The sequence below is a fragment of the Vicugna pacos genome, chromosome 1, assembly GCF_048564905.1.
Source record: "Vicugna pacos chromosome 1, VicPac4, whole genome shotgun sequence".
NCBI lineage: Eukaryota > Metazoa > Chordata > Mammalia > Artiodactyla > Camelidae > Vicugna > Vicugna pacos.
In genome coordinates this window covers 26,629,825-26,649,034 of record NC_132987.1, presented here as the reverse complement: position 1 = coordinate 26,649,034, position 19,210 = coordinate 26,629,825, and the positions used below count along the sequence as shown (strand labels likewise).

The window sequence follows — 19,210 nt, the reverse complement described above, 5'->3', positions numbered from 1 at the left end:
GATATAGGCAATGAGTTGTCCTTTTTGATACTAAACATTATTGAGCAATATGCATTAAAGTAAAATTAATAAATTTTGGCATGTACATATAATGTAATTCTCTACAACAATGAAAACAAGTGACAGCTATATGACCAACACAGATGAGTTTCACAATAACCCTAAGCAAAAAAAGCAAGTCACAAAGAATGCAAAAACTATGATCTCACTCATATGACGTCCTTTAAAAGGCAAAATGGATGATATTACTTAGAAATTCACAGTTAAGAGGTAAAAATATCAAGAAAATGAGGACATTATCATTATAAAAATCAAGATAATGGTCACCTCAAGGGTAAGAAAAGGGAGTGTGATCAGGGAAAAGGTGCTTCTGGGATGCCAGCAAAATTCCATATCCTGACCTGGGTTGTGGTAAGATGGGAATTTCCATTATAATTGCTTTTTAAGTCATATACAAATGTTTTATGCACTTTCCTGTATCAGTGATATCTAACCATTTTTAAAAGGAAAAAAATAAAGCAGTCTGCCATTCAAAACAAGATTTTTTTGTTTTGTTCTTCTGACTACATGGAAATATTATAAACCTAGCAATCAGCAGCCTAGCGAGCTCTCACACACACTAAGCGAGCCAACAAATAAGCCAACTATTAAAACTAGACTCATGTCCAATCCAAAGTTATATCTTCTCTTCAGTGGACATGGGATCTAGTCATCTGTATTACTCATATTATTAATATGTACTCTAGTGATTCTTAACACCAGAGAAGTTTAGAAAATATGCTTTAGTCTAGTAAAAGCACCTATCACCCAGGAGCCTGTGATAAAAATAAATGTTCTCAGGCCCCTACCCTGGAGATTCAGATAGAAAGTATATAATTTTATTTTTAAAAAATGTCCCCTTGTGAATCCATATGATCAAGACAAATTTAGAAAACAGTTCTCAAGCACAGATTGCCAAATGGCATACCAAGTCATTATTCATAAACTTCTTGCAAGTCAATGAGGGATCGGGTAGAGGGTCAAAAATTAGAAAAAAAAGGTTAAAAAAAAGATAGAAAAATAGGAATGCTAATAAAAATACACTTCATAGTTCTCTCAAGTACCACTGGTTGTCACCAATGCCATAGGTGCCAACTCCAGCAATAAGCTATGCAGCAAACAAGAAAAAGGCAATTGACAATTGGCTTCATAGATACAAGAATCTTAAACATCATTTAGGAAAATAGGCCAGAAAATTCTGGTTTTCTAGGTTATCAAAAATATGCCCGGTATACTTCAAAGTATCAATCTCCTGAACCAGAAGAGTTTTTGTTTTGTTTTGTTCTTATGATACTTCACACAATTATCGGCACCATCACTGTAGACAAATCAATAGAGAACTTTTTAATTTTGTGCCAGGCACTCTGTTAAACATCTGACGTGCATGCTTTTCCATCTAATCCTCAGAACAACCTTGTCAAGTAAAACAAACACAAAAACAATGCAGGGGAAAAAGTAACTTGCATTATCATTCCAGTTTCCCTATTTTAGGTGTCTCAATTTCTATGTGGAAGTACTAGAGATGGACTGAACAAATGAACCAATTCCCTCACCCATTATCCCCACCTGCATTCCTCTTTAATTTGTGCATAATTTCTGAACAAAAAGCTGAGCATGCCCAATGCCCCACACACAGTTTGGGTGTTAAGCACGAAATTTAGCCTATTATGTTAATAGTAGAAGAGTATGGGGCACCAGATCAAGCCATTCCCACTGATGATAACAATTATTTCTTTAAAATATCACCCTAGAGTTCCGTTCTTGGCCTTTTCTGTGCACCACACTGTTCCTTGGCAAATGTCTGCAACCTGCCTACGTATCTACCATGCCTCATTCCTCTTAATCCCCTCTATGTTTTTTATTTCTCATAATAGTCATTACTTTCTATCAGATTATAATTTGCTTAAATGTTATGTTTATTGTTTAGTGTCTATCTTTGCTGCAAGAATATAAACTCCTCCAAGATAGTCATCTTTATTTAATGGATATATCATAAGTATCTAAACAGTGCCTGGCACTTATTAGGTGTATAGTATTTGTAGAATGAATACACACATGGCTTTTCCTCATTATTATCTTCTGCAGAACCTCTGAATACGGCTATCTCAACTACGGTTAAAAATATTTTTTTCTAAGACCTTAACATTAAAAATATTTCATGTATACATTAAAAATATGCATAAATACTATGAAACAAACATTATTTAATATGTACACGTAAACTCCGGGTAGTGGGACTCTATGATTTTTATTTTCTTTATATTTATCTGCATATTTCAGAATAAACAATTAAAACTTTCTAAAGGCTATTTCATTTTATATAATATATACCAAATAAAACCCTAGAAGAAAATACACAGAAATCTTAACAGAAATCTGTTCCATCTATTCAAGTTCTCCAACCATTTTATATCCCTCTCCAGCCAATTTTTTTTTAATGAGCAACAAGGTTTTATAATTCACAAGTCCATTCACAATCTGGAGAAGATGAAATGATTTCTTCTTAAGTGAAACGTGTAATCAAAAAAGAGTGAACAAAAGGCAGATCTTGAGCTGTGCGTTAACAAACCCAAGCTGTCATTTTCTCTCTCTAAGCACTCAATTACATTCAAAAGATTTCATCCTACACTACAGTCCTTATAGTTATCATTTTTGCATAAAGGTCAAATGTAGCAGCCATTTGGGCTCCCAGGCCTATGTGTCACTTAGCAACACCTCACAACCAATCACAGATTATAGCTGGATTAATTGTGAGGACATGGATTACCAGCATCCCCTTTCCATTAGTAAGGAGCCCAAAGGCACAACCAAACCAATACCAAAACTTCAAATTTTTAGTTCTATTTCCTAGAACCACTCCAGGCACCAATTCTGAATCAACAGTTCAGTCAGGAGAGAGAAACTATACAGTAAGTTAAACAGAGGATGTATAACATAGATAATAACTGAACTATGATAGGATCATAACAATAAAGACATAATGAGAGATTCCAAGGGGCAGGAGAGAGGGATTCCCAAGGGCCATGAGGGAGCCTCTGGGAGTAACAGATATGTTCATTAACCTCATTATGGTGATGGTTTCACAGTTACATAAATATGTCAAAGTTGATCAAATTGTACACTTTAGACATGTACAGTTTATTGTATGTCAGTAATAAGTCAATAAAGCTGCTTTTAATTTTTTTACAAAAAATAATGATTAAACTATGATGGCAAAGTGACGTTGCCAGGCAAGAAGGAAACAACCCTCTGGAGTACAGGCAAGTTGAGGCTGGTGGGCAGGTGTGCAGAGGTAGTCAGGACACGGCTGTAGGCACAAGGCCTGAAATGCACAGTATCCATGTCAAGAGAACTGCAGGAGACAACTCCCCAGGCCACAGGCAGGCCAAGGTTAGTGGGCAAGCACGCAGAGGTAGTCAAAGCCCTGTAGGCATGAGGCCTGAGGTGTACACCATTCACTTCAGAAGGGCCACAGCAAGGTGGTCACGAGGTCTGGACTGGGGCTGCAGGATCAGTAACAGCCTGTGTACTCTGGGCACATGGCTGAGGCAGACCACCCCGAGATGTATCTACTGTGACAGACCATGAGCAGGAGCGGGGTAGGGGCGCAGAGGCGGGGTGAGGGGAACACAACTCACAGAAAATAGGAGGGAAAAATCCCCTCCTCCAGTAAGTTCCCTCTGGCACTCTGTGCCCTCCAGCACCCAGTAAAGCTTAACATCATGCTCTTTGTGAAGGAGAAATGCTTAAAGTCTAGTCCATTACTACAGAGTAGGTACCGAAGAGTGAGTTTGGAGCAGGAAAAAAAATAAATTGATAATTTACACAATTATCTTTCTGTTCTTAATGGTATTTAGATAAGGCAGTTTTCCTCTCACTTAACAATAGGGAAAAGAGGACAGTGAATATATGGCCACTGGAGTGTTATCATGGTGCAGAATCTGAAAGAGTACCCATAGTCTCTGAAGTATCATTTACTTTTAGAAGTCACACAAATCTAGTCTAGGCTATTACCCATGTACATTTTAAAATAAAAAAAAATGTTTTGAATTATACAACAATTGATTGTTATGCTTATCAGTTTCCAGAGGCTGCCCACATTCCATGGCTCAAGGGCCCCTTGCTCCATCTTCAAAGCCAGCAATGCTACATTGATTCCTTCTCACATCACATTATCCCAAACTTCTTTTCTGCCTTTCTTCCACTTTTATGATATCTCGTGATTACGCTGGGCATATTTGGATAACCCAGGGTAACATTACCACCCCAAAGTCCTTAACTTAACTGTATCTGCACAATTACTTTTGCATATAAGGTTATCATATTCATAGGTTGCAGGTATTAGGATCTTTAAGGGTCATTATTCTGTCTACAATAGATTATACCATTTCTCATCAAATTTTCAGTTTATTCACTTATATTAGTATGGAAATATGGATTACTGTTTTATTCAATGGACTATATTATAGTAATTATTATTTTGACGTCCAATTGTCCCTAATTTAGTCTAAAGGAGGCTCATTCCAATGGGTTTTTGTGTCCACAGAAACAGACTCACAGACTTAGTAAACAATCTTTTGGTTACCAGGGAAAGCGGGTGGGAAGGGATAAATTTGGGAGTTTGAGATTTACAAATGTTAGCCACTATATATAAAAATAGATTTTTTTTAAGTTTCTTTCATATGGCACAGGGAACTATGTTCAACATCTTGTAACAACCTTTAATGGAAAAAAATATGAAATGAATATACGTATGTATATGCATGACTGCGACATTGTACTGGACACCAGAGACTGACACATTGTAAAGGACTGTATTTCATTTAAAAATAAATAAATAAATAACATGTACCCATCTTTCTTGAGCACTTCTTTGTTTTCTGGCACAAGATTCTCCAGTCCCATCTCATACTTTCCTTACTATAACCCTAAAATCACCCATTTCTCCAAGACTATCCTTGTTTGTAGTAATCTTACACGAAAGTATTTGGTGGGTATAAAGCATCAGGTCAACAACTTACTCTAAATGATTAAGGGGAAAAAAAAGTCTTCGAACAATTCTTACAACTTTTCTGGACACTTGTGATTATTTCAAAATAAAAAACATGATTATATTAATCAACATAACGTCTTCCAAAGCATGTCTAAATGTTAGTAGTGCAGATGACTGAAAATTCACCAGCCATAAAAATCACAGCGGTTTCTCTCAGAACCTGATAAATTGAATGTGATTTTAAAGTATACCTGTAAAGACTGTAAGAAGAGCTGTAATATAGGGATCAAAGTTGTAATCCTGGGTCCATCATTTACTGACTTAAGTTAATATAATTGTAGTTAGCTTCTAATCCTCATACATCATTCATTATATTGCTATTTAATAAAGTGATTTTTTTCTAATACTAAAAATAACGTTCACTGGAAGGCATAAAGAAAATATCAATTATCCGTAATATTAACATTCACAGATAACATGAGTGTTTGTCCTCATGTGTGTAGTTCATTCTCACAGGTTCTAACATTATCCTTATTATCTCAACCTCACTTTCAGCTCTCTTCCTCACTGCCATCCATCTGAACCATAGTGGCCCAGCTCACCCAACATACAAGGCACAAACAGCATTGTAATATAGAATTTCTTAATGTCTAATGTCCTATTCAGTATCACTCATATCATTCACACTGGTTCTGCTTCTCTGATTCCAACCACTAGTAACAGTCTTTTTTCCATGTATATTTTATATTACTTGTATATTGTACTATAATTTGTATGCTTTTTAAAAGTTGTATCATTTTTCCTTGTTATGAAAACTCTTCACAAACTACTTTGTTAATAGCTGCTTAATGTTACATCATATGGCTAAATCATGGCTTAGTCTAACTACTCCCCTACTATCTTCAATACTAAGTTGAATCCAACTCCTGCAATTGCAAATAATTCTATGATAAATATAAATCTCTTTCCACATTTCTGATTATTTTCTTAGGATAGATTCCTATATATGGAATCACCACACCAAAGGAACATTTTAAGACTTTATACAGGTTGAGCTAGTCAAGATGGCAGAATAGTAGGACCACAAGCTCACCTCTCCTCACAACTACAACAAAACCACAATTGACTGCTAAACAATCATCGGGGAAAAAAGATTGGAACCTAGCAAAAAAAAGATCTTCTTAGACTGGAAACACAGAGAGGAAACCACAGCGGGACATTAGGAGGGGCAGGCTCGCAATACAATTGGGCCCCATGCCCCCCAGGTGGGCAACCCACAAGCTGAAGAATAAATAAGTGGCAGAGACCCCCCCCCCTACAGGAGTAAGAGCTCTAAGCCCCATGTCAGGCTCCCCAGCCCGGGGTTCTGGCACTGGAAAGAGAAGGAGACCCCAGGACATCTGGTTTTGAAGGCCAGTGGGACTTAACTCCAGGAGCCCCAGGGGACTGGGGGAAACAGAGACCTCATTCTCTTGGGAAGCATGCTCCAGGTCCAAGGGAAGAGGCGGTTATTTCATAGGAACATGGGCCAGACCTGTCTGCTGGTTTTGGAAGGTCTCCTAGGGAGATAGGGGACAGCTGCAGCTCACCCTGGGGACATAAAAGCTGGTGGAGGACATTCCAGGAAGTGTTCATCTACATGAGGTTTTCTGGAGGCTGACATCTTGATTGGATCATCAGCACCAAGACCTAACCCCACCCAGCAGCCTGTAGACTTAAGTGATAGGAAGCCTCAGGCCAAACAACAAACTGGGTAGGAACGCAGTCCCACCCATCAGCAGACTTCCTGAGCCACAAATGCCTCTAGACACACCCCTAGACACTGCCCTACGCACCAGAGGACCAGGACCAAGTTCCACCGAGCAGTGAGCAGGCACCAATTCCTCTTGCCAGGAAACATGCAGAAGCCTCTAGCCCAGCCTCATCCACCACAAATAAAGCCACTAGGCCAAGACACAGGATAAAATTCTAGAAGAAGAAATAAGTGATGAAGAGATAGGCAATCTATCTAAGAAAGAGTTTAGAGTAATGATGGTGAAGATGTTCAGAGAACTCAAGAGAAGTATGGATGCACAGGGGGAAGTTTTTAGCAAAGAGTTAGAAAATATAACGAATACCCAAACAGAGTTGAAGAATAAAACTACTGAAATGAATCACAAATTAGAAGGAACCAAGAATAGACTAAATGATGCAAAAAAAAATGGATCAGTGAGCTGGAAATCACTATTGCAGAATAGAAAGAAGAAAAAAGAATGAAAAGAAATGAGGATAGTTTAAGAGAACTCTGGGACAACATATGAAGCACACTAATATTCACATTATAGGGGCCTTCAATAGTGAAAACAATTTTGAAAAAGAACAAAGCTGAAAGACTCACACCTCAATTTCAAAATCTTACTATAAAGTTACAGTAATCAAAACAAAGTGATGTGGGCATAAGGATAGAAATTATAGACCAAAGGAACAGAACTGAGAATCCAGAACTAAACCCATAACCTATGGCCAATTGATTTTCAGTAAAGGTGCCAAGATCATTCAAAGGGGAAATAATACTTTTTTCAACAATTGGTACTGGAACAATTGGATATTTACATGCAAAACTATGACTTTGTACCCTAACTCACACTATATGTAAAAATTAACTCAAAATAGTTCTAACACTAAATATAAGAGCTAAAATGATAAAACTCTTAGAAGACAACATAGGAGTAAATCTTCATAACCTTGGATTCAGCAATAGATTCTTAGATATGACACCACAAGCATAAGTGACAAAAATAAATAGAGCTTGATCAAAATTTAAAACTTTTATGCATCAAAGGATATTATTAAGAAACTGAAAAGGCAACCCACGGAATGGAAGAAAATATTTGCAAATCATATATCTAATAAGGATCTAGTATTCAGGATACATGAAAACATTTAGAACTCAATAATAAAAAGACAAATATCCCAACTTAAAAATGGGCAAAGAACATGAATAGACATTTCTTCAAAGATATACAAATGGCCAAACAGGAACATAAAAACATGTTCAACATCATTAGTTATAATGGAAATGCAAATCAAACCACAGTAAGATATCATCTCATACCCACATGGATAGCAACAGCATAATTTTTTTTACTAGAAAAGAACAAATGTTGGTGACAATGTAGAGAAATGGAACCTTCATACATTGCCAGTAGGAATGTAAAATTGTTCAGCCACTGTGGAAACAGTCTGGCAAGTCCTCAGAAAGCTAAAGATAGGATTACCATATGATCCAGCAATTCCACTCCTTATACATATCCAAAAATGATCCAGCAATTCCACTCTTTATGTATTCCCCAAAGAAATGAAAACTGGTACTCAAACACATCCTTGTAAATGAATGGTCACAGCAACAATATTCACAATAGCCAAAGGATAGAAGGAACTAAAATGTCCATCAATGGATGAATGAATAAAGTGTGGTTTATACATACAGTAAAATTAGCTATAAAAAGGAAAGAAGTACTCATACATACAACAGTGTAGCTTGCAACAACACTGCAGAACCTTGAAAACACTATGCTAAGTGAAAGAAGCCAGACACAAAAGGTCACACATTGCATGATTTCATTGATATGAAATTTCCAGGATAAATAAGATATCCAGTAAGTCTATAGAAACAGAAAGGAAACTGGTGGCTGCCAGAGGCTGAAGGCAGCAGGGAATGGGGGATAACTGTAATGAGTATGGGGTTTTAGTTTGGAGTGATAAAAATGTTTCAGAACTTGACAGAGTGGTGGCTGCACAACACTGTGATGTACTAAGTGCCACTCAATTATTCATTTTAAAATGGTTAGTTTTATGTGATATGAATTTCGCCTCAAAAATGTTAAGCAATTAATATTTATAATACATGTTACGTAAATGTATAAATTACAAGCACAGTTCTTCCTTTTTGAGGTCAAACATGTAAATTACAAGCACAGTAATTAGGCAAATAAAGTACTCTTTAATATTTAATGAGGTGTTTCTTATCTAAGCAAAGTAGAAATTCAACTCCTACTATCTTATAAACTTGATTTAGAAATATCTACTTATCACCAAGTGGGATTATTTCCCCTGGCAATTCATTCCCTCTAAAAGCTTAACTGGATATCTTGATCATCAGAAAATAAGCTTGAACTAGAGTCATATTCAATCAATCAAGCTTCAACAAATTTCTAGCTCCTTAGAAATGATTCTAAATCAAATTCATGTAGCTGACCAGAAGCTCAATCATTTCAATGAGCAGAGTATGCCAAAATTTCAGTTGTCTTTTCAATTTACATCAATGTAGCTATGAATATATAAATGTTTTAATGTCCAAATATTTCATGGTTACTGATACTCTAAAACCACAAAATTAACACTGCTCCTCAGACTTTATTTCAGAGTTAAAAGACAGCCTCAAGCAGGACCACACCATTGAAATAACTAAAATGACATAAATATCTTCCCTGTGGATCATTCTCTTAAGAGGAATGTGAAGGTAGATACAAAAATGCCTGATCATGCTACTCCCTGCATAAAATTCCTTAACAGATTAAACAACTTCCAGAATAAAGTTCAAAACTAAAGTGTGATTTATTTAGCACATGAAGTTCATACACTGGCTCCGCCTATGTCTCCAGCTTTGTCCCTTGCCATTCCTCCTCAATCTGTCTTCTCTAACCACTTGAACTTTCTCTTCTCTCAGCCTCTCACTATGTGCCTTCTCTGTGTCACCACAATGTAATGAAATATTTAAATTGTTCATCACTCCTTGAAGTTAGGAACTACACATTTTCAGATCGGTATGCTGAGCACTAGCACAATAATCAAAGGCTGCTGTATGAAAATACAAATAACTATTAAGACTCATTACTGGGGCCTGAAATACTATGGCTTATTCTTCCTTCATAATAACAAAGGAGAAACTATATACTAGGCTATATTTTTCCCTTATTTTTTAAAATTATAATGCAATCTTATTAATAAATAACATCAAATAGCATTAATTTTAGACATCTTTTTAAAACATCTAGTTTGTTAACTAAAAGCATAAATTTAGTCTGATTATTATTATTCAATGGAAGCTCATGATCAGCTCTATTTGATCTATATTAGTAAAGTGAAACTGCAATACACATTTTGTAAGTCTTAAAAGCAGATTTTAAACTGGAAAATTCCAACTACCTCATTTTACAAACAAGGAAATGAACTGAGAGGTCAAGTTATTTATGCAAAGTCACCCAGCTAACGTGGGCAAGTTAGGGACACCCAGATTTCCTTAATGTTGATGCTTTCAGCTACAATATAACCTAATTTCCATTTCAGCCTCACAGGTAAGCCAGGCAAGGCAATTCATAGCACCCTTCTCTTTCTCCCTACCCTCAATCAAATGAGTACATGGGTCCTTAACACTTGTTACATTTAACTGACTCCTTTATCGTTAAGATCTGGCCCTCGCCCTAACACAACTTCCTTCTCCTTATCATAAGCATTTAATGTGTACTTAACATCTTCTGAGTATTAAATACGTCTAAGTCATTTCATTGGGAAAGAGGAAATGGGGAGACATATATGAGTAAGAATGATACAGTCCGTTCCTTCAAAGTGCTCTACAAAATTAGTTACAATCTGGTATAGTACGTACTCTTATCGTTATCTGTTTAGAATTGTGGTTTTATAAATACATAGTACAAGAAAAAAATCCAATTACTTAAAAGAAAGCTTATTTCTCTCACTAGAAAATAAACTTCATGAGGGCAAGGATTTTTTTTTTTTGGTTCACTAATGTACTCTGCATTAGAACAGTGCCTGACATAGAAAATACTTAGCAAATTGTTGAGTGAATGAATGCTATAGAAAAACCCGAGTAGCAGAATCCAAGTAATGTTTCCAACAATGGTGTGACAGAGTATGTAAACCTTCCTTGTCTTAATGCTTGTGCCTAATGTTCGATTTTTCACTTGATTGGCCAGTTACTCGACCTTACATTACAGGAAACAAAAAATAGTTCAGAGATAGATAAATTACTATACAGCTTAATCTAACATCATGCCCTACCCAACTGCACCAAACTCCAGAAAATCTGCCAAGAAAGAAAACTACAGGCGCTTCTTCTACTTAGACCTGAGCCCTTTTTCAAGTATAAAGGGCCTCCAGATATTTTTCTTTCCTACAAAAGGTCAGAATTCGTTTTATCATCACCATCATTTTACAGAATGAGGAAACTGAAGCCAGAGAATGGTTAACACAGAGACTTACAGAATCTCTGTTCTTCCTAGCACACCATGCAGCCTTCTACTCTTATCCTTTGAGGTCCTTCTCCCACAATCTTGGCTGTAAGTGGAACACAATCTCTTTAGGTCCCCTCTTTGTAGCCGTCCCAAAACAGGCATACAGGCTCTCTAATTTTAAAGGTTTTGCTATTAATCAACTCAGGGTAATAAAGAAAGGATGACAAAAATAAGAAATCAGATGTTAAAACAATTCAACATGCAACATGTGTGTATAAATGCTTGGTACTGTATAAAAATCACAGCGTCTTTCCAAGTTCTTAGTGTGAGAATCCTTAGCTTCCAACTGATTGGCTCTCTTTTGAAATAAGTGGGAGCCTTGCTAGGTTTCCACAAGTTTCCCTCCCCACTATCTTACTCCTGTTCTCCCAGGACCCAAAATATGTTACAGGAAAAAACGGTGGGTACAACTCTACCAAGTGAGAAATCTGCATTTCTGAGGAACTTCAGGAGTCACATCCCTCCTTGTGAAACTTTGAACCACAGTGGGATGATTGCTATAGGCCATTTCGTCATGATGTGAGCAAGTGGTCTCTTCCATTTTTACAGAATACACAGAGCATCCAGCTCCCATTTCACATCTCTAAACATCTGAAGAAATCCTCAGCTCCAAATCCAAAATCTGTATCATAAATTCTAATTCTCCTCCTAAATCCTCTTCCACCAAAACCTGTTCTTCATCATAATATCCTCCCCAAACTAAGGCCCATACTTAACATCAGTTCCCCATGTTAACATTTCTCAAATCTATACCCTTCACTACAATTCCACCTTTGTCACTCTTGCCTCAACCACTGTAATTAAACTCCACGGTATTTCTACCTCCAGGCTTCTACTGGACTTCTGTTCCAGATTAATATCTATAGGAGGGGTTCTTCTCAACTAAGAATCATGTATAAAATCCTTAACCTGGTTCATTTGAGGACTTCCATAATCTGTGTCCATCTGTATTTACCAGCCTGTAACTTTTTAAATTTTTATACAATTTTAAAGGTCATTTTCTATTTACAGCTATTACAAAATATTGGCTACATTCCCCATGTTGCACAATACATTCTTGAGCTTATCTTACACCCAAAAGTTTGTACCTCCCACTTCCCCACCCCAAAATGCCCCTCCCCACCAGTAACCACAAGCTTGTTTTCCGTATATTTGTGAGTCTGCTTCTTTTTTGTTATATTTACTAGTTTGTTGTATTTTTTAGATTTTACATATAAGTGATATCATACAGTATTTGATTTTCTGACTCATTTCACTTAACATAATGCCCTCCAAGTCCATCCATGTTGCTGCAAATGGCAAAAGGTTTTTCTTTTTTATGGCTAAGTAGTATTCCTCTCTGTGTGTGTGTATGCGTACACAAATCACATCTTCTTCATCTATTCATCTGTTGATGGACACTTAGGTTGCTTTCATCTTTATCAACCTGTTCCTTAAACATACTACCTTGGTAAATGTTCTCTGCTTTCTTACTTCTATATTTTTGCTTAGTCAGTGTTCTTAGGCAAAACTTTCTCCTACCATCCTCCTCCAGTTGCTTTCAATCTTTCAAATGCCCATATCCTCAATGTGAAAAGAAAAAGGCTGAGGCATATCATTTATTGGACACATATTCTGTATAAGGCTTTACAAATTATCCTATGTCCACAAAAACATAATGGCTTAATATTATATTTTTGAGGAAGGAGTTGAGGAAACCAAGGGCCAAAGGAGCTTACCCAAGATCATCCAAACCAATAAGTAAAGAATCCGAAATAGTCCCACAGTATTCTGTATTTTTTTAATAAAACATGATACAGTACAGGCAGGCTTTATAGTCAGGATGCCAAGGCTCAAATTCCAGTTACTCCACTAACAACCTAATGTGAACTCAGAAAAATATGTATTCTGGATGCTTCCACTTCACCATCTATAAAAAGAGGATAACTGTACTACTACCACATTGATAATAGTGAGAATTACAAGAAAAATATAAATAATTATTACAAGAAATAATAGAACTGTTTGGTCTATAGTAAACAGTCAATGTTAGCTACACTGTTATTGTCATTTATGTACTATGATATATAAACTAACAACATCAATTATACGTTATCATTGTTCCTAAATCAATTTCTGCATAATGTAAAAGGATTATAAAAACATATAATTTTTTGATATATGCTCAATAAATATTTGCATGAATACATAAATTTTAAAAGAATACTGTCCACCATGATTTACTAAAATTCACTTGTCTATTAATTCTGTTTCTTCTTTTGAGAAAACTAACACTTACTTTTTTCCCTTTTTTTAAGTAATGTGAAACTACCATATGCAATGCCATATGGCAGTAATATGTCAAATGGTGCAAAACACTATTTTGATCCAAACTCATTCTGCCTTCTGCTAGACATTCCCAGATTTTAACATGTCCAAAATCATACTTTTTACTTAAATTATCAACCATTTTTAGGTCCTACGAACATGAAGTAAGCATACCACGATATTTGACCAAGCCACTTCATTTCATACATCTTTATGGCAAAAACTATAAAACATTAATGCCTTCCCATCCAATTTAGCTCAAAGGCATAAACTTACCATCCCCTTCACCCTGCCCTTATTTTGCTAAAATTAGGGCCTGAAAAACTTCTGATAAATCTGTTACTCTGGGATGCAGAAAAATATCAAAGGAAGGGTGCTGAATGCTGGTAACAATTCAAGGCCCCAGCAAAATGCTTAAGAAAAATGAGCTTTAAACAAAGACAGATGAGAACTTACTCCAAACTCTTCGGTATTAAACCCAAATCAAGCTTTTGTCCGCATGCTTTATTATTACACATGGAGACATCAAGCTACTGGCTTCATGTAAGGCAGAGGTAAAAAATACATAAATAAATAAATACATACATACAAACATACATTAATAAAATAGCTGTCATTTCTGACACAGAAGGAAATAACTGGGTTTCTAGCCAAACATTTCCAAAAAAACAACAAAATAAAAAACACTTTGAGGCTTAACTATGTAACAGACATATTTTATTTCAATTAACTCTTACAATTCTTCCTCATTTACAGATAATGTCACAGAGTTAGGAAGTGGCAGAGCTGAAGGCTAAACACAGCCTGACTCCCAAGTTTGGGAGCCAGTGTTTTGCCATAATCCACAATAATATGGTATACATTTACATCTTCCTCTTCACACTCATACATTCTTTTTAAAAACCTGAAACAAAAGCTTCATGAGATAATGTTTACTCTTCTTCCACAGGATGTCCTCTGATAAGTTTTTCTTTCTTTCTAATGTTATGTCAATGCATTAAATTGATTCCAAAATCCATTAATAAGTCCCCATGGGCCCTGCACTACACTTATCTCCTGTTTCAAGTTCTTTTAAACAGCTACCACAGTTCAGTTTTGTTATTCTGAAGTGGAGCTAATCTCCTCGTCCCATTAAAATTTGTCCTTAAATAGATAAAACAAAAACAAAAACACCTTGAAAGCCCTTCCTTAAACCTTGAATCGCTCTGTTTCTCTAACTAGAACTCTTCGGCGGCACACCCATCTTATTTATACTGTATCAAAAACTGCAGATGTTCTCCTCGGAGAACAACAGATCTTTGTTGAAAGGAATGCATTAGTTCTTATCACTGCTCCTGCTGCATCACTGACGAACAGTTAACCGTCTGGCAAGTTTAGGGCAACAACAAAGGACCTGAGCAGCTGCCCACGGTGCTGAAACTGAAGATGAAACGATAGTTTTTGAAATTTACTATTGCGAGATTAAGACAAAATAGAGAAACTTGCCAAACGCTGGCAGAGAACAGTTAGTGGCTGCCACCAAATATGCGTGAGTGTTTCTGGGATCGCTTGGCTTCGATGTCGGCCCACACCCTCTCTGGGACAGAGTTCTCCATCAGTGCGGGTCAACTCAATAAGTGTCCTGCAGAGCTGCCAACTTTAAGAGGGCAGGGACGTGGTATCTGCCCCTAGCAGTCACGTCCCACCTTCAGTCTAGCTTCCGGGGTGGGGGTGGGGGTGGGAGGAAGCTTAGAAAGGAAGGAGGCGACTGTCCTCTTTTTCCCAAAGACTACAGAGTTTCCACAACTAAAGTCAAAAGACTTCGCCCGAGGACTCTGCGGCAAGCGCTTGACCAAGAAAAGCCTTCCGAACATCTTCCCAGGCTCCAGCCACCTCAAGATGAGAATCTGAGAAGAAAACTGATAACCCAACAACTTTGGACAATATACAAACTCACGGATAGGAAAAGCAAGTACTCGGCCCTCCAAAGGCAGGGCTTCTTTTTTTTTTTTTTTTTTTTTCCTTTTTTAAAATAAAATGTTTGCAACTACCTAGCTTCCTCCGCGCCCAGCCTAGGGAGGAGCAGCAAAGACCTCAGCTGCGGGGCTGCCTCGGAGCTTCAGGCCGGCGAGGGGGTGTGTTCTCCCCGCCAGGCCCCGCGGGGGACAACCCGCCGCCCGACCGCCTCGACGCGGGAGAGGCTCTTACCTGGAAGCCTGACCTCGCAATACGAAAAGGCTCGCCCGCCGTGTCGCTGCGGGAGAAGTCCCTACCCTGACTTCATGACTGAATCTCCGCACCGACCCCCACCGCCCAGAGTCGGAGCGCGAACGACAACACCAAGGCGAGGCGGAAGTCCCGCCCTGCGCATCTCATTGGCCCGCACCCGAAGGTAGAGGAACGCTATTGGGCCCCAGAGCTGCCCTCTACGGTGCCTTCGCACATCCCACGCTGGGTCTCGATGCCTGCTCCAGTCTGGTTCGGAGAGATGCCCAGTCTGCGGAGTCGCGTTCTTGGCCTCGTGATCTGTCCTCTTTCCAAGGGAAGGGAAGGGCAGGGTGGGGCGAGCTTCTGGGGAGAGGCTGAAAGATCTCCTTTTGGCGAGGTAAGGGGCAGGCTGGCTAAGGAGATTGGCTGTAGAATCCTGCTGCCTGCCGTGTGACCCCAGAAGTGGAGGCAGTGGGGTCGAGGGGAACCAGACCGAGTGGCCAAAGTGGACGGTCTAGTTTGTTCGGGCTGTTGGGCTGAAACAGCCCGAGACCCAGCTGGCGGGCTGTCCATGGGCGGGCCTTGCTTTGGCGCCAGCGCGCCTCTTTCCTACACCACAATCACCCGACCGGCTGAAGAGGCTAGGACGAGGCCTCACTGCCTCTGCACCGTCTCCAGGCTGAGATCGGGATGGGAACGAGGCTTACGCCCTTACAGTCCGGGTCGCGTTGTTAGAGGTGCGAGCAGCGGAGGGTTGAACACTAGTTCCCTGATGCCTGACTGGGAGCCGTGCTAACGTCAGCACTGTGGGCCTGACACGCGCCATCCCTGAGACTCAGCAAAAGTCCAACCATATGATTAAACCCTAAGTCAGCCTTTTTAAACTCTTGCCTTCGTTGAAGAACCAACAAAAACTCCTCCCCCACCCCCCTTCTGATAAACCTCAGGATTACAATTTCAAACCAAGCTATTTTGAAATTTAAATTACCCGGATTGGAACATCCACACTGATTAACCAGTTGCCAACTAGACACTGTAAGGAAGCAATGTGGCTTACTGCAAAGACTGCAAAAAGTTAAGAATGCCAAGAAACCGAGATTCTGGCCCTGCTTCTATTTCAAAATAAGGCACCTTTAAAAGCCCATTACCGGCTTCACATCTTTCAACCTCATCTTTTAGGAGGGGCTAGAGGGAGCTAGCACTTAGAACACCTGTAGAATACCCTTGGCCGTAACTTGTAACCCTGATCACTTTGGGGAAAGCTGAGAAATGGGAAGACTCCCTGTTGTATATCCTCTTGTGCCTTTCTAATTTTGAACCTTGTGAATATTACCTACTCAAAATTTAAATACAAAAAAATTTTAATCAAATTACAATAAAAAATAAAGGCCATCAAAGGTACCTTCCTCTTCTTTGTATCCTTTGACTATATATTCTATACATTCTTAGATTTTCATCAGTTGTGAAGACATTCAATGCTTAATACATAGTCTTGCCTTTAAGAAATTCATAAATAAAAGTCATAATTGGGAATATTACCGTGAAGGCTGGTGTAAGTAGTGTACAGTTAGAATATGTCTATAAGCATTTCTTCATTAAATTATCTCAAATTGGTTTTTATATTTAATCAGATTTCTTGCATGACATCAAAAAAAGTAGAAAATAGTAATGTGAACATTCTACAGGTTAAAAAAAAAAAAAAGAAGAGCTTAGTTCATTCCTTAAAGGGACGTTGAGTACAGAACATTTTAATCTGACTTTGCCCTTCAGTTCACAATAGGTATAGTTCTTTCAGTTACAAACAAGGTAATGTGTTATTTGTAGTGCATTTAGGCAGAGGAATTGTGCACCACCCTCAGAAGCATTTATTCTCCCCACTGTGTTGAATGAAGCCAAATTGGAAGAAAATAGGTTGCAAAAATGTGCTAATGTTTTTTAAGTAGGTTAGACAGTAAGGTTGATACACATCTTAATAATGTCTTTCAAGAACATGAAGGGTTAATATGGCACATGATACTAACAGCCACTAATTATCTCCTTTTAAAGACAAATAAAAGAAAATCAGCTTTTAGGATTTTGTGTCTGACAGTTTTTTTTAATCTTCCTAAAAATACAAACGGATAGCATATAAAATTGTAGAACTACCTACCTCCAATATATTGTAAGACAGAAACAACATCTAAAAAGATAGGACATCCAATTAACTGCCTAAAATGGCTTAGAAGTAGTTTTCTCTGAATAATGGAAAGAATGCAGGCAGTCTGTTTAAGCACTGAGATTAACTCCAGACATTAAAATTACTCTAGGCATTATTATATTTAGAATCAGAAAAAAAGGTAATTTTAGAATCAGATGAAGAAGATATTTTCATTTTCAATAGAAGACAATAAAATTATCACTGTGATAGAGAATAGAGAGGGGAGGGTATAGCTCAGAGGTAGAGTGCATGCCTAGCTTGCACAAGATCCTGGGTTCAATTCCAAGTATCTCTGTTAAAACAAATAAGCCTAAAGTTACCTCCCTCCACCCATTAAAAAATTTTTTTTTAATTTTAAAAAGAAAAATTTTAAAGGAAACCAAAAAACAAATAACAAATAGAATCCAGAAAGAATCCATTTATGTATAGAACAGGCACATTTGAAAATATACCAAATGAAACTGCTAAAAATTGTTTTAGAGAATTTTTGGACAAAAATTAGAAAGTGTCCCATTTCTTTACCAAGTTCTAAACTAATCAGTAGGTTCATCTTGTAAGATATTAAGTGAAAAGTTTAGAACACAAAATAACAGGTATCAGTCAAAAGCATTTTTCAACAAAGTCTACTTATTTTCTGGGAATTGAGAAAAGTTAAATTTAAAAACAAGTTCTGTTTATGTTTAAATGCCTTAAAAAATGACCTGGTCATTACTTCCCTTGAGATAAGTTGCTTCCTTCTTTCATACAAAAATGACTGACATACAATTTCAACTTTTCCCTTCTTGTTTGGGTCATGAGAAGCAGTCTTTCTCTATTCGCCAACAAAGTTTTTACAAAATAGGCATCAAAAAATTCATATGACATAACGTAATATGAAGATGTAAGAACCCAGGAGTGTGGATCAAGACAGTCATTTTGGGAAACAATTTGGCATTATCTGAAAAGAATGAAAAATAACATTTTCCATGACAGCAATTTCAATCCAGGAGTATTTCTTAAGGAAACACAAAATAAATTCATATCTAGGTACATTGTAGTGAAGTTTAAAGATCAAAGAAAAACAGAAGTTCTTAAATAAACAGAAAATGGAATGAAATACAAAGGAATGGCAGCTGGCTTCTCAATAGCAACAAAAGAAACTAGAAATCAATGAAATAATATCTTCAACACTAAAATAAAATAATTACAATTGTC

The 19,210-nt window shown here is 37.5% G+C and overlaps 1 protein-coding gene across 2 annotated transcripts in view; it reads right to left on the bottom strand.

Moving 5' to 3' along the window:
• Window positions 1-16,538, bottom strand: part of RNF13 (ring finger protein 13) — a 116,097-nt gene extending 99,559 nt beyond the window's left edge. The window contains exon 1 of one of the 2 annotated variants that reach the window (XM_006202797.4): window positions 15,820-16,538. The gene's annotated coding sequence lies outside the window, so the exon portion shown is untranslated. The remainder of the gene's footprint in view (window positions 1-15,819) is intronic. The other variant, XM_031678861.2, reaches the window with a different exon arrangement.
• Between the last annotated feature and the right edge of the window lie 2,672 nt (window positions 16,539-19,210).